The sequence below is a fragment of the Taudactylus pleione genome, unplaced genomic scaffold (assembly GCF_031769625.1).
Source record: "Taudactylus pleione unplaced genomic scaffold, aTauple2 ptg000053l, whole genome shotgun sequence".
Lineage (NCBI taxonomy): Eukaryota > Metazoa > Chordata > Amphibia > Anura > Myobatrachidae > Taudactylus > Taudactylus pleione.
Window position 1 is genome coordinate 19,943,735 of NW_028284455.1, and position 26,297 is coordinate 19,970,031.

The 26,297-nt window shown below is 41.6% G+C and overlaps 1 protein-coding gene across 2 annotated transcripts in view; it reads left to right on the top strand.

Moving 5' to 3' along the window:
* The window catches only part of RARB (retinoic acid receptor beta), a 941,440-nt gene that overhangs the window by 182,823 nt on the left and 732,320 nt on the right, over positions 1-26,297 (top strand). The window lies entirely within an intron of this gene.

Sequence of the window (26,297 nt, forward strand, 5' to 3'; positions counted from 1 at the left end):
TTCATGCACCACTGTCTCTGTGTCGATTACTGCGCACAAGAGGGCTTCCCCTCTCATCACCCAGAGATTGAGTGCCAATGGCCTGCTGACTGTCTTCTACATACAGTAGAAGGATAGCTGAGAAGTGGAGTCAGACATATTTGTCCTCAACCGCATTTCTGGAAAAACCCTGTCCTGGCGAATGGCTAGTCTCAAAGTTGAGCTACCACTATCACTTTGCTTCCAGGTTCGGGCCCAATGAGTGCACTGTGCATGCACAAGCGTCAGTGGGGGCAGACAGAGAGGAATCAGCAGGATCCCGCTCCAAAAAAGATTTGGTGGAGTAGCCCATAGGCTACTATGGGTCAACGCCATCTGAAGTTGGCGTTCACTGCCAGGGCCAACTTCGCATACCGGAGCTTCATAAATCCACAGGGGCTACTGTTGCAGTTGAAAATAGGGGACATTGGCTGATATTGTACATAGCTTTTCCTGTGTTTTAAGCTGTTTCGGTTGCTAAATTTAAAGGGGCAATAATATTAAAAACAAAACTGTGTGTTATTATTTTCCATTTAAATCTAGCCACCGACTCGGTTGCTTTGAAAAGCACTGCACATTAAATTTACCCTTGGTACAGTATCACTGGCTTCATACTGTAACTTTTATGTAAAAACCACCTTTGTCTATGTTTAATAAAAATACATTGAAAAATGTTATTTAAAAATGTTTTTATAAAAAAAAAAAAAAAAAAAGGAAAACTATCGCTTGCATGTAAGGCAGAGTTGCCTACCCTCCTGCATTCCACTGGAGTTTCCCGAATTAAAGTGGGAGCTCACGCTACCCCGCAAAGTAGGCTGAATTCCCCGCATTTCCACTGCCCTGTATACAAATCCGGACTGTGCATGCGCGAGTCCGGAGGTGAGACTGATGCTCCCAGCATTCCCTGCCCAGCCAGTGATAACTGGGGACGGAGGGAGGAGGAGCCAATGCTGGAGGACTGAAGAGCTGCATGAGACTCTTGAGTGTTAGAGCTCACTGTAGCTCCTGCAAAATCTATTGAAGTCAGTGCCGTGGGAGAGGGGAGGGGGAGATCTATTAATGTGTGTGTGGTGGGGGGAATCTATTAATGTGAGTGTGTGTGTGTGTAGGGCATCTATTATTGTAAATGTGTGTGTGTATGGGTTCTAGTAATGTGAGTGTGGATTTGATCTAGTAATGTGTGTGTAGGGGATCTACTAGTGTCTGTGTGTGTGTGTGTGTGGAGGGGATCAATTAATGTGAAGGTGACGGGGAGATGGAGAATTAATGTAAATGTGGCAGGGCAGAGATATATTAATGTTAGTGGGGGAGCTAGGGTCTCCGCTTATAGGAATATATACGGTGTAGCTAGATACGTCCGGAGCGGACTACACCCCTCAACAGCACTCCGCGCTGCGCACGGCATATTCTACTGCCATCTGCAAGCTCCCTGAAAGTGTTTTTCAAAAGTAGGCAAGTATGATGTAAGGTTTTAAATACTGTTAGAGGTAAAAAGTTGACCTGATTGGTGCTGTTAGAGGATGCTGTAGGTTAAGCAGCTGTGCAATAGAGGGGTCAGCCTCCAAAAAGTGTAATACAGGTTGAGTCTCCCATATCCGAAATGCTCGGGACCAGGAGCACTTCGGATTTTGGATTATTCCGGTTTTCGGAATACCTGGGGGGGCCCGGCGGGTGGGTCCGGAAGGTGTCACTCGGGTGTTGCGGTGGTCCGGCGTGGGCTACAGATGTCCTGCGGGGCTGTCGCGCGGGTGTTGCGGTGGTCTGGCGAGTGCTACAGGTGTTCGGCGGGTTTCGTGAGGGGTCCGGTAACTGAGGCGGAAGGGTCCAGCAGGTGCTGCGGCTGTCACGAGGGTCCGGCGGCTGCCGTTGGGGGTCCGGAGGGTGATGCGGGGGGTGGCCTGGCGTGTGGAGCACGCTCAGGCCGCTAGTCATTGGCCGCTGATACTAGTGACGTCATGACGTCAGGTCACGTCGTGACGTCACATATGCACCGAAATATTCTGTTTTTTGTAATATTTCGGTTTTTGGAATAACGGATATGGGAGACTCAACCTGTAATTAAACACAGGTCACATGTAAAATGGAATTTGCAGCTTTTTTCGGCTGCAAATTGTATTTTTTTAATGCTCATGTGCATCTGAATTGTTACTGTGTACAACTAGGAGGCAGGTCAGGGACAGAAGTGGGTGAGTACCGTATGTGAAGGGTTGAGTGGAGGGTATTGTGGGAGAAGGGGCAGTATTGTGTAGCTTAACCTAGGGCGCCTAGAAACCTTGCACCAGCCCTGATCATGACTGCTGCATTGCTCATTTTGCCTTACATCCCCAGGTGTTCAGGAAAATGAGTGATGTTGCTTTACCATAATTCTGAGTAATATGAGCATTGCACATAGCATCCACACATCACTAGGAATTTAGGGGGAGCTTTATTAAACCTTGGAGAGGGAGAGACTGGAGAGAGATAAAGTACTAACAAATCAGCTCCTAGCTGTCACTTTACAGGCTGTGTTTGAAAAATGACAAGAGCTGATTGTTTGGCACTTTATTTCTCTCCACTTTATCTCTCTCCAAGCTTCGGTCCATCTTTCCCATAATTGGCTCCATTAGGTTTGACTAACCAGGTGCACATTAAATAACTCTATGCCATATCCAGTGGTGCCCATTGTTGTAGTAAATACATATTTATAATGTGACTTGTATTGCTTTTTCTTTTCTATGGGTAGAGAGTACATTCTATGGCAAATACCAGAGGAGCTTTCACTATTTATTATGTTACATAGACAGATTATATTTCCAGAGAAGAAATGACTAGAAATCGACTGATACTATCTCTATGTATATTATGTTTCTGCGTGGTTCAGATTTATTCGGCTTTGTGATGTATATTAGTCACAAGGCAATGTGCGTGCACATTCCAGTGTTTAGGAAAACATTTTCCCATTAGATGATCGCATCCAAAGGACACTGTTGCCTTTGTTTATAAAACCCATATATTCCATCATTAAGTATGAAGCACAATAAGCAGCCAGAACTTCAACGAGCACTGTTAATGAGCTAATAGAAAAGGCTGAAAACAAAGGTTAGCTTAAGCACAAGTCTCACGCATCTATGGCTTAGTATCAAGTTACCACTCTCTATTTATTTGCATTTTACGACTAGTAGCACAAAATACTTTTATAATATTGGCAAATTGCTCAATGAACGTCAGTCACTAAGCAATTGAACTAAACTCAAGTGCCTATTATTTTATAAAACACAATTTCTTTCTAAATATTATATTCATGAATTTCAAATACTCCACTTTTTGTAATCATAAAACTGGTGCAGAGTGAGATTGGATAGAATACCTACAATATGAACGGTTATTGCTGATATATACATGAGATGGATTGGGTAGTGTTGGGTTATTAGCTGACCGAACTCTTACAAAGTACCAAGCAGTAAAACATGTTATTGTTGAACACTCTGCATATGTACTTTAAGCAAGTATAGTAAATTTTCTTTGACGTGCTGTAATATTTATGTCATGCACTTTAGACAATTGTCTGCTTGTTGTGTTTTTATTAAATATCTTAAAATGCTGGAAATGTTTTTTTCTTTAAGTCTCTTTAAACATTTTGTTTCATAACAAATATTCCCTATAAATTTACATAATGGAATATCGACGAGTTACTTTATAATACTGTAGTATATTTTATGTACAGTACATTCCATGCCAAAATAGAATAATTTTTATGTTGTTCTCGCTGCCACTTTGTTTATATGTAGAATTTTATCACTGCAGATAATTGGACTCTTGTAAGACTATATACAGTTAAATGGGGGCAAGGTAGCAAATATTAGTGAGTTTTCGAAAGCAGTTATAGGTCATAAAAATAAATGATGGGATGCTTCATGCATTTTATAATTTACCCTCACATTATGGTATTTGAGCTAACTTTGCTAACACAATTGTTTTAGAGACCTGGAGCCATTACAGCTATTGTCGTATGTGAAACAAAACTAACTAGGTGTGGTGAGTTTATATTAGACTAGCTGGAGTACGCGGCGTTGCCCGGGATTTTAAGAATGTTTGTTTACACATCGTGCTGGGATTTGTCATACTGTGTCTGGTGGAAATTATATGGCATACTTTCTCCCCAGCATTGCATATGCTATTTTTTTTTTTAGAAATTAAAGCTACTCAAATCTAGTTCATATATAAAGATAGATGCATGGGTTGGGGTCCTGTTTACCAGTATGGATGATTGTGCAACATAGATTGTTTGTTTTCTTTTAATGTATCTCACTACAAATCCCATCAAACAAGTCTGGTACAAGTGCATGACTTTTGGATATTATGCTTGTTTTACATTTGTACCATCAACACTAATTACATATTGATTGCTCGGTGACCAAATTAACCCACTTTTTAGATTGGCTACTGTGTAATCCATACTGCAATCACAACATAAACATATAGTACCCTCTAGCATTCAGTGGTAAATTGTGAGGTCCGTTTCAGAGGCTAATTTCTAGATTCTGCCAGCAGCCATAAGTGCATAATGGCCAAGAGTCCTAGGAGGAGGTGGCAGGTATCCTTTATAAAAATGACCAAGGCGAACTCTGTTCTCACTGCTGTTGACATTTATGGATTATATGTTTTTGTGGCCTGTGGAGTGGCTTTATATGACTTTGCTGGCTACCATCCTGTTGCAATTGGTCATTTGTGCATTACATTGGAATACATTCTATATTTACTAGATAACATGTATTGTGTTGTTAGAAAATGAATGTAGATCATGTACAGTATGTGATTTTCTGCGCTGACTTTAATGTCTAAATTAAAGAGTGCATAGTTTGTGTATGCAACACAAAGCTTAAGAGAGACAATAGATGGGCAGATATTCAGCATGTTCACTACTGATCACACATTTGTTAAGTCAATGACACAATCTATTTTACTGTCACACTTGTATTTAATTGCTGATGTCCAAAAAGGATGTAGTTGAGTCCGTCTGTTACAGTGTTGGACTTTGTCACAAATCTCATCGCTGGGAAGTACTGTAGCTCACGGGTTAACTGCCATTAGCTATTTAATTACTCCCGCATTAATATCTGTGTTAGCCAGTGCCTCGAAGCGAGCCACGAGCTTATCGCGTCTGGCATCTGCATCATGCCCAGGATTTTACCCGGGAGACGCAATTTACCACGACTTGCCCTCTATGGCCCTGATTCAGATCCGGACGCAAGTGGGCGTACGTACGTTCGGCGTACGTAAAAAAATATTTAAATTCAAGCACTCGCTCGTATTTTCGTACACAGATAAAAATCCGCCCCAAACTCAACAGACCCCTCCTCTAACTAACGAGCGTGCCAAATAGCGAGCGTACATCCCCGAAATGGCTTGAAGGGAACGCACGCACAAGTACAAACCGGAAGTGGGCCTGTCAGATTCCGATTACCTGCTCGTTTATTCTGCCTACCTCCCTCAATCGTATCCTGCCAATCAATGTATCAATAAGCTTAATTTTTTTTTTTTTTCAACACAATGCAATAAACTTTAATCTTGTCCGTGTTTGTGTTTACCCGCAGAATACATACGGCTTAAACATTCGCTTTTATTGGTCAAAATACATGTTAGCCCCAATTAAACAATTGTTCTATTTGTTTGGATCCCCGCATATTTTCCGGGGTTCATTTCTTTATTTAAATTTGCTTACGCATGTCACTGCATCAAGCCTATCATAACTCTCAAGAGATTTCTGGCCCTGTCGAACACATGACTCATACACTAACCAATAGAATTGGTCCTGTTAATTTCCAAAATACATTAGCCAATCAAATTTTTTTTTGGTGCTTTATTAAAATGAATTTTAAAAAAATACACCATTGCCGTCATGAGAGCCGCCGCATTTACCAGGCGCGAGCTGCTGGTGCTCACGGAGGTGATGGACAGGCGGATCACCAGGCAGCCTCCACCCATCACAAATCGCAGAAAGCGTTCCGCATATGCGGAGGTACGTCGCCGCCTGCGCTCCTTCGGCTCACGCCGTCATATCGGCCAGCTGGAGCGCAGGTGGTCGGACCTGCACCGGCGGACGCCCCGCTTGCTGGCATGCTTTCGCATGCAGATCGCGGAAAGTAAGGTTTATGGACTGTGGTTTTCATGTTTATCTTGTGGGCCCTAACTGCGTGTGCATGTTTTCATGTCTGTTCTATTTATTCATTGTACTCATATCTGCGTGTGCATGTTTTCATGTCTGTCCTATTTATTCATTGTACTCATATCTGCATGGCCATGTTTTCATGTCTGTCCTATTTATTCATTGTACTCATATCTGCATGGCCATGTTTTCATGTCTGTCCTATTTATTCATTGTACTCATATCTGCATGGCCATGTTTTCCTATTTGTGTTGTCTTAAAAATTTTTAATTTTTGGATTCATGTTGAAACTAACCACAATTTTTTTAACATCTTTTAGGGGCACAGCAAAGACTACGGCGTCATCGGCAGACAAGACGCCGGTCACGGCCCCTCTCGCCAACCCCCAATTCCTCAATTACCCCCTCTTCCCCAGACCCTGTGGCCGAGATTTCGGGGCTACTTCCCCTCCAGCCCAATTCCCCCTCTCCTCCAACCGCCCCTCCTCCAAATACCCCCTCCCAGGATTCAGCCAACACCCTGCCCCTAGGTTTGGGGAATGTAGCCACCTCCGAGGAGGTCGAGGGAGTGGCTTCTCGCTCTGGCGTTTTGCAGAACGGTATGTTTTTGCTTTTTTTTTTTTGGAACCACAAACTGTTTGTATGTAATCATGTGTCGTCCCCTTTTTTGTGGGCTTTTTGTCGCCTTTTTGTTTTTTTTGGGGTTGTCTTTACCTGTTCCTGCTGATTTCACCATACACATATCACACCTGTGGGCATTTTTTTTGGCCCTTGTATTTTTGGGCTACAACATTTTGGGGTGCTGGGTTTTATCCGTGTAATGATGGTTTTTTTCACAAGCTTTTAAGTTTTGGTTTGCTTGTTTTGTGTTGTTTTTGAATGTGGCTTCATTATTGATGTATTAATCCCCAAACTTTTGTCACCCACAGAGGAACAGAGGCGTCGGGCTGAAATATGTCAGTGTGTGGCCCGTATGCGGGAGCAAGTCACCGGGCTGCTGCAGGGCCTTGACCATCTGGCGGTCCTCCTTAGGAATTAGTTTATTTTTTATATTTTTTTTACAAATTGTTTAAAAATAAATCAGTTATAATTAACGCTCTGTCTCATGCGTTTTTTGTAAATCAAAGATTCTTTATACTGACATAAGTAGACTCTTCATGCAAGGATTGCCAATTATTCTCACTAAAGATTTTGTGTTGTATTTTGAAGGCAAACAGGCACAAGAAACACCTACCAGTACCAATGTCATTTTCCTTTTTTGGGGTGGGCAACATTATAGTTTACAACATTTTACAGGTTCCTATTTGGTGGGGAAGCTGCTTAGGCCGATCTTACGAAGCCAAATGATTGTACAGGATTCCTTGGTGTGTTGGTTTGTACCCCGAAAACATATTACATTTTAGCTCAACTTGCTTCATTACTGGGTTACCCCTTAGGCAAATGTAACGTTTGTGAGCCTGGTTACACTTGCTTCTAACGTGCCCAAAAAGGAACCAAATTACACTCTCAAAAAATTTATTCACAACAGAAATCAAAAAACAAAGTGGTCACTCACAAACAAAACACACAGTGATAATCAGAAATACACCACATACCAAAAACAGGAAACAAACACACAACAAATCAAGAACTGGTTGACGAAGGACCATGCCCACATGATTCCACAATTATGGCGTTGCAATATGGGTTACATAATATATTCCACAAGTTTCCACACAAAGGTTTTTGAAGGGTAGCAGGAAGTAGTCATCGTGGGAGTGCCAAAGATTATGCAAACAAACAGAAGATGGGGAAAAAATGAATAAAAAAAAAAGATGAACGCAAACAAACCGTAACACATTGGGTATAAACACTGTTGTTTGGTCAATAATTACCTAAAATATCTGGCCACCACATAATCGCGTATGGCCCCCCCACATACTGACCTCCAACCAACCTCGGGGGGGCCATCCTCAGGTAAGGCATCCTCTGGCTGCATTGGGACACCACTCCTTATGGCGATGTTGTGAAATATCCCACACAGGACCACAATTTTCGAAACCATATCCGGCAAATACATGAGCTCGCCACCAGAGCGGTGGAGGCATCTGAATCGGCCTTTTAAAAGGCCGATACAGCGCTCCACCACTTGCCTGGTGGCTGTAAGTGCGGTATTAAACTCACTTTGTGGGCCTGGTGTGGGAGCCAAATAAGGAGTGAGCAGCCAGGGCATGCAAGGGTAGCCACTGTCTCCTGTGAAAAAGAATAGACAACATCAGGATCACTGTGTATCAAGCTTAACATTGTTATGTACTAAAGGTCTCCACTTACCCAGAAGCCACGCATCACCAGCTTGTAGGTTGGTTAATTTGTGCCAAATCCCTGATTGCCGGATGACGAAGGAGTCATGTGCACTTTCTGGTAATTTTGCATTCAGGGACAGGATCTGGAGGGAGGCATCACATACCACCATTACTTTCAGGGAGTGATAGTGTTTACGGTTGCGAAATATGGCCTCCAGCCGTGCTGGAGGCTGAAGTGGTATGTGAGTACCATCCACAACCCCTATGATGTGTGGGAAGCCAGCTATTTGGTAAAAATTGGCCTTGGCCACACTAAGGGCACCCATATCCAAAGGCATTTTAATAAAATGATGGAGGTGCTTGAAAAGTGCCTCCATCACTGCCCTCAGGATCCTGGAAAAGGAGGATTGTGAGATGCCCGCCACTATTCCCACCGTTGTTTGAAACGATCCTGAGGCACAGAAATGTAACACCGCCATAAATTGCGTAAGAGGTGGTATTGCTGTAGGACTGTCAATTTGCCGCTCAAGATCACTCTCTATTAATGAGAGAGTGTCTATGATGATTTTGGGAGGAAGACGATAGCGTCTTAAAACCTCATCATCGGGCATTCCAAAAAGGGTGACACGTGTTCGAAATATCTGGGGCCTTGCACGCCTACGATGCCTACGCCTGGGACGAGATTGAGGTTGGTCGGCTTCCAGGAGCATGGCCAGAACAATCCGACCCAGATCAACCTGAAATGGCAAGATTTGAATGTAAGGCTTTTTACCCACCCCAAAATAAAATTAAAACAACTTAGCTTGATGATACCATCCATTGCTGCTTACATGCCGGGGTATTGTCATGATACGTAAAAACTGTAAATATTCCCAATATTAAAAAAAATCTGTTTAGTCTGTGCATTTATGTTTGTAAATTTGGTGCAAGACAAAACATAAAATAGGTGAAACACACATTTTGCCAACGAGCAAAACGACATTGCACACAGTACGTCAAATTGGGGTCAAATGTAAGCCAAAAATGCTACAAACAATTTTACAGGATGAATAAGCATTTAAAATTGCGCTAATTAGTTTGCAAATACAAGTCACTATACAAACAGATAAAAATGCGCTAATTAGTTTGCAAATACAAGTCACTATACAAACAGATAAAAATGCGCTAATTAGTTCGCAAATACAAGTCACTATACAAACAGATAAAAATGCGCTAATTAGTTCGCAAATACAAGTCACTATACAAACAGATAAAAATGCGCTAATTAGTTCGCCAATACAAGTCACTATACAAACAGATAAAAATGCGCTAATTAGTTCGCAAATACAAGTTAAAAAATGGACTTACCAAGAGCTAATATATAAGATTCCCGATCAAAAGGTCTTTGGGGCCGAGACAAATAAAAACCTAACAAAGATGAAATTAGGAAAAAAAAACTTTAGAAAAATATGAAAAAGAAGGAGACACAAATTAAACCAAAGTTAGACTTCCCAAAACTTACGAAATCAAGAAACGAGGCCAAACAAAATAAACTCCCAACAACGCCAACTCCAAAATCCGCAAACAAGAAACTCCGACCAAGGTAACCTCCAACAATCCAAAAACGCCACCTCGACTCAAGACACGCCAAGCCATAAATAGTGTTTAGTTTCCCGCACAAATTAAGGAGGGATCATAGGAACGCACAATCAATGATGCGGCCGCAAAATAAGGACGCATGTATAAATTACGTCACGAAACACAATTAAAATTCTGGTGTATTTCTTGTTTGGAGCTCAGACATGGCTACAGACCAGGGAAACAATGGACAACAGTCAGGCGGTAAGTATTTCATGCATTTTGTCTCAATGATTAATTTGAAACATAATATTGGGCAAGTTGTGAAGTTGAGAATTCTGTATATTTACACAAATAGGTGAGGAGGATGACATGGAAGAGGCTGCTGGGCCCAGTATTCCGGGCAAAGCTACCAAAAAGAAAAGGCAGCCACAATTCACAAGAAAGGAGATGGAGGTTTTGATTCAGAAGTGTGTGGACATCCTGCCACAGGCAGACAGGAATATGAGTACAAGCCAGAAGTGGAGAATGTGGGAAGAGGTAGCCGTTGCTGTCAATAGGGTGGGTGATTATGTCCGTCTAGCCCGGGATGTCAAACGGCGGTAAGTAAACACTTGCCCCCCCCAAAAAAAACAAACCCCATTTTAAACAAAAGGATAATGGTTCCAATTTTATCCCACAGATGGGGCGACTTCAAATATCGCCTAAAGCAAAAACTGGCGGACAGGGCTAGGCATGCAAGGGGGACAGGTGGGGGTCCCACCCCTGTGTCATTGGAGTTGACGGATTTAGAAGAGCTGGCACAGGGGTGTGTGCAGCCTGTGGAGGTGTTTGGCGTGTCCAACATGGATACGGACATGGCAGACTTTGCGGCTCCTCATGTTGTCCCAGGTAAATATTGTGATGTCACCAACTCTGAAATGTTATTGTGCCAATATGTAGATTCTAATGTGAGTCTTTTCTCATTTTTCCAACAGAGTCACAGGCGGATGAGTCTGCTCCAGAGGGGAGCCTTGGCCGCAGAATTTCTGCTGGCTCTGCAGGGGAGGAACCAGTACATCCGGCTGAGGACCCTGCAGAAGCCAGTCCAGGGCAATCCCCCTCGCAGGCAGTGGCCCTCCTCACAGAACTCAATTTCAAATCGGATTTCCATACGGAGATTCTGCAGAGGATGGACGCCAGTCTGATACGGGTGGCTGAGGCCCTGGAGCAAAATGCGACGGCCAACGTGACCATTGGTCAGGCCCTGGCGGAAAATACCAGGGCCAACATCCGCATCGCCAATGCCCTGGAGCAGCTCGTTCGCCAGCACATGGTGGAGCCGACCTCCCTTCCTGCCGGAACATCAGGATCCTCCACCTCTGGCACAACATCAGCCAATCCTCCAAATGTGCCTAGTCCTGTGCCTAGTCCAGAGGCCACAACATCTGCCTCTGGACAGGCCAGCCCGATGACATCCCGGACCCGGTCTGGCGCCCTCCCTCCCCCAGCCAAACGGGTGAAAAAACGGTGACAGCAATGGCTACTTTTCCCACACTCCTTCTGTGCTTGCCTCATATTCCTTTCTGGACAAAACTTCCCTCTCCTTTCTTGTGAATTGTTTTTCATTTTGTGTTTTACGTTTCATAAATCTTTTATGTTGGCCCAATTATTGTAACTTTGGGAATGAACCCTGCAAAAAATCTTTTTCTACAATCTGTTTTTTATTTTAGTTTTTGTTTGAGCAATAAAATGCAAAAAAAAGGTTGAAATTGTATTCTCACATTATTGTCAAAATGGGTTACATTTAATCCTGGGCCAAAAGGCAAAAGCGTGCAAAAACCACATTTTACATGAATTAAAAAAAAGGGCTCTTTAAGGAACGTTTAAAAATTTACATAACGATGCAAATTCACCAGGCCAAAAGAAAAAGGGAAAAACAAAAAAAACATGATGACATTATTGTTACAATAGGCCAAAACCAACAAATTGAGGCAAGAATAAACCCCCACAAATGTACGCAAATTGATTGTGTAATCCTGACATTAGCAGCTATGATTTCCACCTGCGTACGCTTTTGTGCTAACCCAAAAAACTGATTTCAAAACACATACCAAGCCGGTTTTCAATCCAACACTAATTGCTGTTCTGACCACCCGCGATTAATCGCTGCAACATCGTGAAGGGAAAGAGGATCATCCAGTGACGTATGAGTCGGTACGAACACATTTTACGTTCGCATCTGCTAATGTATGTACGCCACAAAAACGCCTCGCCACGCCTGCGTTTTTCCATCTCCACCCCCGTCAACACCCAAAAACGCCCTGTTCTGTCAATCACATTGGACATGTCACTTCCTGTACGCTATTTTACGAACGAGTCAAAATAAGCTCGCAATCTGCCGTGCGCACATGCGCATTGTAACACCGACGCATGCGCGGTTAGTCATCATCGGAACGCAACGAGCGTACTGCTGTTAACGAGCGGCTCTGAATGAGGGCCTATGTTTGTTCTTTGGGAGGTTTGCCACCTAGAAAAAGCTTGTGGGTAATTTGAGCAAGCCTCCCAACGTTGCTGGGAAGGAGAGTGAAAATAAATGTCACTCTCCTCTCCCACAGCCCTATGGAGCAGGTCTGGTGTGCTGCAGGAGTGATGTGCACACCCGTGGTCACATACGTGCTGAAATCCCGCCCCATAGCTCAGATTTTTTTATCCTCATTCGTTTCAGAGGTCCCGTCACTTACCAGCATGGCTAGGCAGCCCAGAAAGAGGCTACAATTGGTGACACAAGATAATTCCTTCTCAGAGCAGGTAGTAAGAAAGAAAATACATTTTGTCCCTGTCATCTCTGAAGACAGTGGAACTAGTTCAAAGGCTAAGGGAATGTCTCCCTAACTTACTGTCTTTCATCCCAATATCGTGAGGAAAAATACTTGTAAAATATACTGTACATTTGGATAAGGTCTCTCAAAAATGCCCTTTTGGGAAAAATTGTCTAATTTCCAGTCATTGCTTGTAGCCATAATATCTTTATGGTGCATAGCAAACCACCATCTATTGCCCATGAACAGCACAATTTCCTTGCCACTGTCCAGCAACACTTTGTGACTCGCTCTCATGAGGGGTCCAGTAACGATGTTTAGTGTCCCAGTCTTACAATTATGACGAAGTTAGAAACCCCTCTGTAGACTTAGAGTCGGAGGAAGTTGTCTGCATCCTCTAAAGGGGGCAAATATAGCGACCTGTAAATGGCCAGGGATATATAAACCGGCAGGACACTGCCAAGTAAGTTATATACCTCTCATTGGGCTCTGAACGTACGTTCAGAGGTTTATTATTTGCCCAATTAGCGCTCAGAACCACACTCATTAAAGAGGACAAGATGTTCTCCGTAATCATACAGGTATACCCATGTTCCTGCCCATTTTTAAATAGATCCATCCCTCGGTTCACTCATAGGGTATAAGGCCCAGAGTGACACCATAGATAAGCTTTTAATTAAAATGCAGTTTAAAATTTCTAAGGCTGAAATAGAAGGAGCATCTAGTGGCCTCCAAAATGGTAGAGCTACTCTAATTTTGGGCCAGACATTCGATTTCATATCAAACACGGGCTGGCTAGAATAGGTCTGACTAACTTAGCCATTAAGCCAGTGGACATCCCCAATATAATAGACACTGAACTTTTCAGTCCAGAATTTATTAACTAGGATGAATTTCGTTACAACCATGCAAATCCTTTTTGGACCTCAGAGGTCATAGTCATCCAGGAGGCTCTTTCTCAAAGAGGGTCAGACTGCTACAGCTAGCAGTGCGACCCGAGATTATAGAGGCTCCAGAAGAAGCCATAGATGAGGCTTTTTTTGCTACCACTTGTCGCAAGAAGTGCAAGACCTATTCCTGGTATCCCCTCTAGGAGAGAAAGAGGATAATAGGGAACCCAATCCCACCCCATTTTTGTATTACCGAGATTTAGGATCAAAAAGATCTCCCGGGAGTCCCTGGATTGAATTGAACTAAGATATCCTTACTCCCCACACCCCCTGCTTTCCTTCTCCCTCTTTCCCCCCTGGCATCCTTTAGTCACACGGTGTTCAGAAAGTCTACATTTGTTGACGGGCACATTATCCGTTCCTCTCCCAAGCTCAGCTGCAATATGCTGGACTCATGATTGTGCATAGCAGCAGCAGCAGCAGCAGTGGCAACTACTAGATACCAGCTCAGGGATCACACAGCAACATTTCCCCCAGCACTGAGGCAACACAGGCTGCTCTCAGTCAGTGGAAGTGTGTCTCACAGTGATGATGTTGCTCCCAGCCTATCGTAACTGAGAGCAACTGCATCATGAACTCCATCTAATGTACAGGCAGCTGGGAGAGCCTGAGAGGACTGGATAATATGATCAAACCAATGAAGTATTATCCCACTGCCCCGACCCAATTCACAGTGTATTTTGAATACCGTAATACCCGTAATTTAATAATTATAATTCTGGGTATTTTTAGGACTCAAAAACATCTGTGGTCCCTGGATTGGCTTTTCTGGAGGATTCCCTCTACAATAAATTGCAACTCACAATTATGCAAAATACTAACCCATGCTCTGTCACAGTGCAAGATAGAGTTACCAGACACAACCAAGAAAGGTTGGACCTCTTCCCCGCCCAGAAGCAGAATCACTCTTACATACACTACCTGTTTTGAACGTCCTGTATATAAACCTATATAAAAAAGATAATATTTCAGAATGGAGGGGCTCGCAGATGTTCCTTTCCTTCCCTCGCAAAATGATTTCTATATCAAGATAGACTTCAAGGAGGCATTTCATTTTATCCACATCCAACAGATCCACACTCGAGTCCTGAGGTTTCTCTGGATGGATTTACTTTACCAATGGACAGTAATGATTTTCGGGCTCTCCAATACCCTGTACACTTTCACTTGCCTTATGAAAGCCAGTTTTTCTGGACAACCTCTTAGTGGTTCATCCAGATCGAGACACATTAATATCTCAACTGGATCTGATGATGTGTCTCCTCCTCTGCTTTGGTTTCTTAATAAACCATCCCAAATGTGTCCTAGAATCTTTCTAGTCAATATGTTTCTAGGATTTCTCTTAGATTCTCCCTCCTTTTCAACAACAGTTCCACTAGAGAAATGGGTGGAATTCAGACAGTAGTTGCTCATTCCCTTTGTCGCAACCTCTCTCTGAAAGATCTGTCCAAAATCATTGGGAAGATAAAGGCCCTAGGTCCAGGGCTTTTCCAGGTTCCCCTTCTATGCAGGAGGTCCCAGTTCCTATTGGGGTCCTTCCTTAGGAAGAGTTTCTCTTGATCAGACAGGATCCAGATTTCTCCTGTGGTCCACATTTCATAATTTTCTCAGGTTCATCCCTTATGAGCTGAGGAACTTTCACACAGGATAGAGCCTTCAGAGAAACTTGATCTGTCCAGGAGACCAGTTGCCACATAAATCTTCTGTGAGAGCTGTCAAACTAGATCTCTTATCGCTAGTTCCCATTCACCTCTGGGGAATTTCTAGCCAGATCTACTAGACTCTTATCTCAACCGAATGGGAGGAACTAGATACCTCCTTCTTTGACGGGAGTTTGTGGAAGTATGGAATTGGGCAGTTCAGATGTCTATCCTTCTGTCAGCTGTATATATCCCAAGAGAATTAAGCTTGTGGACTTCTTGTTAAGAAAGTGTCCCTCCCTAGACATGGTGAGCTTGAAACCAGAGATCTTCAGTTCATTGTAAAAAACCTTCAGCATTCTTGGGTTGGACCTGTTTGCAACCCCTTACACTGCTCAGGTTCCAACCTTAATCTATGACCTACAAACTTTCTTATTGCCACCTAGCAACAGGTCCACTCTACCAATCCTACAATCCTATACCTTGCTAGGTCTGTTGGTTCCTCTTGTCTAATTTACTCTAAAACAAAACTCTTGTTTCCTCTCTGTAGGCACTCAAAGAGGTCGTAAGAGACAGCAGATGCAATACCTAAGGACACAAAATGAGTCTCTTTCTTATCAGTTCTACAAACGTTTTATTGCCTAAATTGACCCTCACATACCATTTCTCATAGCACTTCCATCTTTATTGACCAGTTGTTCTCAAACTCTGTCCTCAGGATACCAAACAGTTCACATTTTCCTGGTCACTAGCAGTTGCACAGGTATATTCATTACTTACTGACATGTTTTAAAATATCTACAGGTCGAGCTAATTATTTCACTTGTGATATTCTGAGGAGACCTGGAAAACATGCTGTGTTTGGGGACCTGAGAACGGGGTTTGAGAACTTGTGTTATTGACTAAGTTTCTGCTTCTTCAGTTTCACTCAGTTACATGTTGAACTGAATTTCTTGTTTCATTAGTAAACACCTTTTCATGTTGAGCCTCACCATTCCCTGTCTTTACTCACCATGATACCTCTATTGGGTGTTTTCTCTTGATTGTTCTATGATTGAATTGCCATCCGGTAAGCTTTAGAAATATCTGAGCTAGTTGGCAGGATTTCACTGCGCACATAACCACCAGCATGCATGTGATCCAGGTGTGCAAGAGCCATACCCTCTCCCTAGGATTGTGGGACAGGAGAGTAAACATTCTTTTCACTCTCCTTCCCAGCAACATCGGGATGCTTGCTCACCTCACTCAGCAGCTGTTGCTAAGTGGCAGTCCTAGAACAAAGAAAATTGCAGTTCATAGATTCCTGCAAACTACTGTTTCTTGGTGGTATTCTCATAGATACTGAAGGGAAGGACAGATTTGTTGTACTCTCTCAAAATCTCCCCGCCTGTGTAACTTTAGTCTAAGAATTGTTTTTGTGTTTTTATAATTCAGAAATGTTGATTTCCTCAAATTATTACTTTAAGTATAAGACTTTTAAGTGGTAAATGTACTAAAGTGAGAGTTTTTACAAGTGAGTTTTAGAAGTGATGCTGCCCATAGCAACCAATCAGATTCTAGCTATTATCTTCTAGAAGGTGCTAGTTAAATGTTAAGTAGAATCTGATTGGTTGCTATGGCAACATCACTTCTTAAACTCACTTTAGTAAATTTACCCCTAAGGCTGCACCCAAGAAAAATATTGGTTGAGCTCAACATGATTATATAAAACCATTCTACTTGTGCTGTGGTGTTTAGTCAGAGACACTGACACCTTTAATGAACCAACTGTAGACTCCAGTAGTACAATACGGCTTGTCTCTTTCAAAGAGATGTGGTGTTGTCAATTCACTTTTCCTGTGAACTTCCCTTTCATGCAAATGGAAGGGTTACAGTGATGGGGAATACCACCACAGTAATGATCTATAGAAGACAGGTTTTTGGGATTCTAGTATTAATTAGTAATTAGGGGTTTAATTCCAGCCAGCAATACATTTTTAGTATTTGGTTATATAGTCTATATATAGATTCTTATTACATTTGAGTGGCAAGACTACCTTCATGGAGTTCTATCACACACCTCTAATTTTGGGTCTCGATAATACTATGAAGGGCTGAGGCAGTTCCTTACATTCCTTTTCTTTACACACACATTTGTGCTGGATTAATAGAGGCCCAATCAGTTGTTAGAATGGGGGAGAATTATCAACCTAGGAGAGAGAAAAAGTACCAACCTATCAGATCCTAACTGTCATTTTTCAAACAGTCTGTAAAGTGACAGTTAGGAGCTGATTGGTGGTACTTTATCTCTCCCCACTTTAAATCTTTCCAAGCTTTGATAAATCTCTCCCACTATGCTAGGTAAATGAAAGCTAGAAGGTTTTGGTTGTTATGGCCAACTTCTCCAGTTTTTCTATTCTGAAGGTTTGTCGGTGACCACTAACATATGTTTATTAGTGTTAACATATATTAGTGGCTACACTCATCATGCTGTGCGATAGAATACGCCCTGACACTGCATGCTTGCAATGTTTGTGCTGTTAATGTTTAATTTTCAAAAAATAAATCTCACTTGGGCTGAGTACTGAGCTATATAAATAACACTGGAGACTGATGCAGCAGCAGTAATATCCATTTTTTCAGCTGAACCAAACCTGATGGGAATTCAGCATATAAATTCACTAGGAACCAGGGGATCTATGAGACACTGTCATTTCACTTTCAACTGGTGACACTGGTTCCTAGTGAGTTAATAGACTGTATTCTCATTAATACTCATTCAGCCACCAAAATGGATGTAGGAGACAGGTACATTTAAATATCACACGCTATAAACAAACTTAGTCACTGTGCTGTTTATTACCCATCATCCTACAGCCATACTTATAAGCAGTATTAATTCTCTTTAAATCTTTGATGCAATCCGTTTCCAGTCTTTCTGAAAGCTTTAAAAGCCTGACCACTGGGGAAAAATTGCCTAGTCCTGTAGTTAAAAATATCACTTTGATGGGCAGTTCTGTTATTTTCTTACCAATAAAACGCTTTGCCTTTAGACCCAAAGGCACGATAAACTGATTCCAAATGTCCTATTGATTGTGCCATATGTTAGCACTAATTATATTACAAGCTAATGTAAAATACAACATTCTGAGCATAGAAAGCTAAAGTATACACTTCAATGGCATCTTTACAGTAATTGTCTGCTGGAAGAAATTGCTAACTCTATAGTGTACAAACATATGTTCCCATTTTTCTATTATCCCCAGCTCTCTTTTCAGTACTTGCATGTATCACATATACTGGTTGCCTGACAATGTTTCTCTAATAGTAGCAGGTTAACAGACTTTTATAGTGTGCACTATTTCTATCCCCATAAGCACAACTAGTAAACAGGTTATGTTTGATTTTAAGTCACATAATTGTTCTGGTTTTGGTCTTTGCCTCCACAGAAGCGCAATATAATATATAGCAGTAGTCAATGATACATTCATCAAGGACCTATTGGGGTCCACACATTACATTTAATGAGGCCCCAGGTGTGGAAGATATATTATTACATTTAAAACAGCATCACCATCTACAGTGGTGAAAGATTTAATATAGCCACAACATTGGGGTTTGATTGGGAAGGTTTGTCAGAAGCCACATTGGGAGAGATTAATGAAAGCTTGGAGAGAGATAAAGTGAAGAGATAAAGTACCAACCAATCAGCTCCTGTCATTTTTCAAACACAGCCTGTAACATGGCAGTTGGGAGCTGATTTATTAGCACTTTCACTTTATCACTTTCAAAGCTTTCATAAATTCTCCCCAACGTCCATGACTGGTATTCTGGCTGGTCCTCGTTTATCAGAAAGAGACAAAGTGGAGAAATTTATATCCGCACACATCAATCTATTATATAATTGAACCCCATATTTTCTATCCATGTAATTATGTTTGGATCGGGCGTCTTGCCAGCAGACAAAAGGTAATGATTATCTATGCTTACAAATATACAAAAGAGAGAGAAAATGTTGTCTTGGGTGCGGCGCACAATATTTGATTGTTAGTGAAATAAAATTGTAATTCTTTATTAGGTATACATTAAAAATGTCCCAGTAAGGAGCAATATTCAGCAAAATAAAGTTTTAAAATGACAGAAAAGTGATGTGTATAAAGTCAGAAATGTGTAGTAAAATCAAGAATTATCTTTGTTGTGTGTCCTCTATTCTTTATTTATTTCTTATATTTGAGTTTTAATCCCACGGAGCTATACACTACACAAATGACTTCAAAGATATCTCAGTGAGTCATCCTGCCACATCTCTGAACAGGCAAAGTTGACGATTTCATCCAAGCTGGCCTGTATGTACGGACGATGAAAGATCTCTTTATCGTCCATGCGGGAACGCACATCGTTGGTCGTTCACAGGTTGGTAAGTACATGAAAATGAACGATATGAACGATATCGTTCATATCGTTCAGTTTTATCGCTCCGTGTGTACGCACCATAATGCTGCTCACTCTCTACCTTTTTCTAAAATATCTGGAACTGCTGGAAGCACATGCTGTTTATTAAGACACTATTGTAGCATTTACAAATGGCCTTATTAAAAATTAATGTTTTGCACAAACTCAAATATTGCATTACTTCTCATAGTAATCCTGTAGATATGTAGTTTGTTAGCTGCCTCTGTGGATACATAAGGGAGTCATCTCTGAGAAAATTGATGCATCTTACTCAGTAACACGATGTGTTAATTAGTTAAACTTGTCTCTCGTTTCTGTGCATAAAAGTCTGAATAAGTAGAGTAGAACATCCCTAAACGAACATTTTTTTTTTCTTTTTGTTAAACCAGAGAGGTAAATATACATATAAATAAACAACGTCGCTACTTTATTGTACAAAATAAAACATGTTCCCTTATGTATACACTATAACCAAGAAACAACCAGTGGCGCAGATTAAGAGTTATATATTATATATATTTGTGGCAAATAAATAACCTTATTGCAGGGGAGCGTACATTCTGGTTGAACGAAGACACCACTGATAATCTGATGTTGCCCAAAATTTTCATCCTAGTGAAATCCAATAAAAATATAATTGTAAAAGTGAACAGAATTGTCTTAAGTATTCCCTTTTGGTAAATGCTTTCCCTTTCCGCACTTCTTGCAATGTCTCTTCCATAATTGCAGTTACATTGTGTTTATATCATACCTGCTAGTTCTCTGTTAACGGTTCCTCTTCAGACACCACTTCCTCCCTAGCAGCACAAAAAAGCTTTATTTTATCCTGTTACAATCTTACTGCTGCCACCATAGAGCGGTATCCATTTAGACCCGAACATTGTTCGGGCGCTAATTGACCCCCGCAATCGGAGAAAAATGGGGATTTTTCGCCGATTATCCCCAATGTTTTTTTCACCTTATCCTATTATTTTGGTCCAAATAATAGGATAGTTCTCCCGAAAAACACATAGGTGCCGCGATAAGCTCGCAGACCTATGTGTTTCAACCTTTTTTTTATAGGTGGAAAGAACTGCAATTATCGTGATTTCTTTTTCAGGACACATCAGGTCCCGAAACCCCCCCCCCCACAATAAGTGTCTGCATCAGGCTGACTTTGGGCTAATTGGATAGCCCCGGGCAAGGTAATTAACCACGGTAATTTACCGGAGCTAATTGGATACCCCCCTAAGTGTCACAGTACTGGGTTCATTAACATTGAGTAGATCAGATGACAATTATCTAGAGTACAGTATTTAGCTTTGTCATGGCAAGAAGATGAATTGCAACATAATAGTTTACAATTAATAAATGCAATAGTGCAGTGGCTCCAAAACTCAGTATTCAAGGCATCCTAACAGTCCAGGTTTTAATGATATCCATGCTTAAGCAATTATACCATCTGTGCACAAACATGGATATCCTTAAATCCTAGACTGTTGGGGTGCCTTGAGGATGGAGATTAGGAAACCCTGCATAGCATAATGGATTTGTAGTATCACAACTAGCATCTACACACATGGACAATTTGGGCCTGATGCTGAGTCACGCGCAAGTACAAATAAGGATCTCTCTATGGCCCTGATTCAGAGCCGCTCGTTCTGACCACAGCGCTCGCTCTGAATCAGGGCCTTCCTCCATTAAAATGGAGCGTCCTCCTGGACGCTCGTATAGCTGTGGGTGACCACCCACAGCATATACGAGCGTCCAAAAAGATGGTCGCAATGGTCTTGACCATCGCGACCATCTGACTTGCAACGGAAACCCTGCGGTTGGGTTTCCCAGCCACAAGCCCTGGAGTGATTTTGGCTCTATCAGAGCCAAAATCACTCCCACTGACATCACTAGTGATGTCAGTGGGGCCGGCTTCAGACGGTAGGCGTTCCCATGGGAACGCCTCCGTCTGGCTGGCACGCCCCCGGCACGCCCACCAAAGGGGGCGAGCTGTCAGTCACCATCGACAGCACGCCCCCTTTGGTGCGAGACCCGGAGTGACAGCTTGGCTGTCGCAGTCCGGGTCTCGCGCATGCGCACGACGGAGCTCCCTCCGTCGTGCGCATGCGCAGTGGGGACCATCGACCCACTTGCGAGCGTACTGCCGCTTGCGAGTGGGTCTGAATGACCCCCTATATCTGCAAACTGCTCAGGAGGGTTGATCTGTCCATTGACTCACCTATCCATGAAATGGGTGTTTCTGGTCTGTAACTGGGAGCGGCGACCACGCAATCCCATGAAACTAATCTGTCTCCCTGGGGTGTCATGAGCACCTTCGTAGCGTGTGGATGGGACGCCTGTTTTAAGACTGATCTTTTGCACTCATCATGGAATAGGTGTACGTCCCAAAACTAATTATGAAAGCTGCATATGGAAAGACAGTGTGCGGGCCGGCCTTCCACATGCAGGCGCACGTATAATCAGCAAATAGGGGTGAATACTCACACTAGCACAAAGCAGTAAGCAGGATGCTGCAGCTGTACGGAACATGAGCCACACATGTGGCTGACTCTTTAAGAGCAGTTGATGTGATAAGTGGATATGGTCCTAAAAATAATTAAATTGAAAGGTGATGGGGCAATTTATCAAGCAAATATTTGTTCAAATCATTTTCAGTGAGTGTTTGGGTAGTTTTGAAACCTTTGGGCTTATCAATGGCAAAACCGCCCAAAAATCACTTTGATTTTTTTAAAGAAGACACCACAAATCGCTGTATCCTGGTTGCTTTCTGTTTTGACCACGCGACATCAGATTTATTAAATGACAATTTAACTATGAAGAAAAAATAGTCATCTGATGTGCCTCTGGCCAGCAAGGTTGCTCATATTGAAAACTACAATTAATTAATTGTGGGAGCACCATTACTGTATACTACACACTTTTGATCCTAAAAGGGCCAGCATGCTCAAGTCTGCAGTATAATCGGTGCCCTCAACATTAAATAATTAGTGTGACCCCCAATTAGCACTTCAATAATATTGCCCCCTTTCTTTAATTTAGAAATTATAATGCATCCCTGATATAATGTAAATATAAAATATAACATTATTTTGATAATAAAATAGTCATTTGCACTCCCCTATAATATATTCATTAAAAAAATTTCCCCCAGAAACATGATTATTAAATATTTTTGTTCTCTAAATTTAGAAATAATAACTAGTGGCATGATGCATAAACCTATTTAGTACATAGTACATATACCCCTTAATTCCCTAAACTGACAAATAATAAATCCACTCTAAAAAACTGGCATTTGATAAATCTTACCGGATATGTAAAACTACAAAAGTAAAAAGTAATAGGTTTTCACAAAGAGAATTTGTCACACACAGTATAGTAATACAGTGTGTGGGAGTTTTAAAGTTCCAAAACTGATTGAAATAGTTCATGTTATACTTATGGTTGTACGGTAGTAGAATTAATGCAGCACAGAGATAGAGCCATGTACTGTATATAATCATAATATAATTAATTCCAGTTTACTCAAGTATGACTAGCACTACAGTTCACATATTTCCATATAATTGAGTGTGCACACTATTTCAGGTATATGTTCAGTACTTTAAAAATATATGTCAGCTATCTTCGTTTTTGTTTGTTACTGTGGTATATAATGGGACAGGCGCTACTATTTGATTTTAATATAGTTCAAATCATTGGATACTTCACTATTGTTTGGTAACAAATCCTAGTGGGCAAGTGGAGATTGTTCTAAATTATTTAATCGTTTTAGTTTTTTTTCCAATTAAAGGAGAACAAATCATGGGGAATATACTCCGTCAAAGAAATAGTTTTACCGCTTGGAGAGATATCAGAAATGCCCACAATAAATCAAATGTATGTTAGATTTATATAATAAATTATTAGATCTATGCATTTAAATTGGTGCAGATTTGGGGCATTTAGACAGTGGCTTTGGCGTCTTTGTTATCTTTCCCCCTGTACTGTGCATAGGATAGCTGAGCCATGTTAGCGTCCTTCAACGTGTTTCAAAGCCGTACTTCTTCCTCATGCCATAGGCATGCAGTATGCACACTTGGAGGCATGCGGCCGGCAGCTACAGATAGCTGCACTTAAATTCAGCTCTCTGTCCTACCTGCCATATTTTCCCACATATCATATTCTTGAAAATATAAAGCATAACAATTTGTGGAAACGGTTGGTAAGTGACACAGTGTCATCACACAAAAAACATTTATTGTTTTATTGAACTATTAGACTACCACCAATATCCTGTGCTGATCCACTGATCTCATCTGTCATTGCTGTAGCATCACTGAGTTCAGCATTCAGCGTCCTGGACAGTGGACCAAGCTGTAAAGTGCCTACTCCATTACTTAGGCTGGTGTGCACTACCTGGATCACCCGTTCCTTCCCATTATCTTAATACATACTCCAACATGTAACCACCTAATATACCTCCCCTCTTTCTCCTACTTGCTTTCACCACACCTTTCCCCAAAATCCTCTTCCTTTTTCAGCATCCTATTTCTCCTATTCTCCCATATTTTCCTTTTCACTATTTCCTTGTTTGTCTGCGCTGTTTTGTTTCCTGCACCCACTTCACTCACAACATACACGAGCAACAGCAAACCCTCAAAGCAGCCTTATATGTCCTTTATCCTGCTCTGCTCCTTCTCTTTGCAGCTGGCGACATCTCACCCATCCCTGGGCTTTGTGTAGTCCCCACTATCTGCTCTCATTCCCCGTTCCAAACCAAAACTTTCCGTCCACCTTGTACTTCCAATTCCTCCAAATCATATTTACATTTCATTTTTATGGACTCTGGAATGCGAAACCTCTCTGTAACAACTCAAACACTGCTATAATACATTTCAATATCACTCAACCTCCGTGCCTTAACAAAAACCTGGCCTAACTGATCTGACATCACATGATCTGCAGCTTATGCCAAAGGGGCCTCTCCCTCAGCAAACTCCAAGACTCAGAGGCCGACAAGGTTGTGGAGTAGGCACCCAACTTTCTTCACCAGGAACCTTTCCTTTGCTGCTCTGTCTTTGATGTTTGATGTTTACACCATCCATCTATTTACTATGCTCTATCTTTTGTGTTGCTGTCATTCATAGCCCTCCAGGACCATTTTCCCAATTCCTTAACAACTTAACTGCTTGGATCACTTATTTCCAACCATACTCTTCATCTTCCCTAAAATGACAACATTTTCCTAAAACTACCCTGTCCTGCCATGATTTGTCTTCAATGATCCATCCATATATATGCGACACCAAACCAATCTGTAAAATGACCCTGCACTGCTAAGCAACAGTGGAGGAAATCTTACTTCAAAGCCAAATTCCTCAACTATAAATTCTTAAGTTTTATGTATATGGTTCCACAAAGTGTCTGTCAGTGTCCATCTTAAAAACTTTGAAGACTATCCTGTGTTCTAAGTCGTGGTGCCTTATTGCTACCTTTTGCCTCTCTGCCCACCTGCACATTCCCCCAATCCCTAACAGTCTTTCTGTGCCACCTTTGTCAAAGACAAGTGAACAATGGCTGCCTATACCAGGTCCCGCACACCCACCCACCCTCACCTACTGTACAGAGAGCAAGCCTGTGTCAATCCTGGTGCTCATAGGGTTGTGATTGGCGAACCTGACTGGAAATTTGTTTATGAAGCGAGGCGTTATGAAGGCATACCTGTAAGTGGGTAGGTGGTTAGTATTAATATTATTATCATTTATTTATATGGCGCCACAAGTGTTCCGCAGCGCCTTACAAAGTACATAAACAAGTTGTAGACAAGCGACTTAGAGAATAATACACTACAGGACCAGGACATGGATAATATATATTGCTACATTAGTGACCATAACACCCAGATAAGCAATAGAGCATAAGCAACCAAGTGTTAGGTGCCCTAGTGGTGAGTAAGAAGTAGATGAAACTAAAGTAGGGAGAAGCACAAGAGGGTAGAGGGCCCTGCTCGTAAGAGCTTACATTCTAAAAGCAGTATATTCGTTTTGTTTGCCAAAGAACCCCTTGAAGTGCTATTTGTATAATGTTAACCTCACTCAGTAAATGCATTTGCTGGTTCCCCTGTATAATGCGTAGCTAAACAACTTGCACAGTTTGCAATAACCTATCCATCTTTATGTTGAGAGAGACATTCATTACTCACTCTGTCTCAGCATTTGTGATTAATGGCAATGGTTTGGTGAAATGAGATAAAGCTGATAAATGACAGTCACTCAGTTCACGTATTTCAAGTCTACTTTTTCCATGATTTATCCACATTGGCTACCAAAGAACAACCTCTGCATTTTAAATATGTTTACGTATCATTAAATTATATTATGACAGTTGCTGTAACTTTTCTGTTAACTGGAATATTTAAATAATAAATTGTAATTCATATGCAGATCTATTAAAAATAAAATAGTGCCCTATTTCTGATATTTTCTCTTATTACTCTGA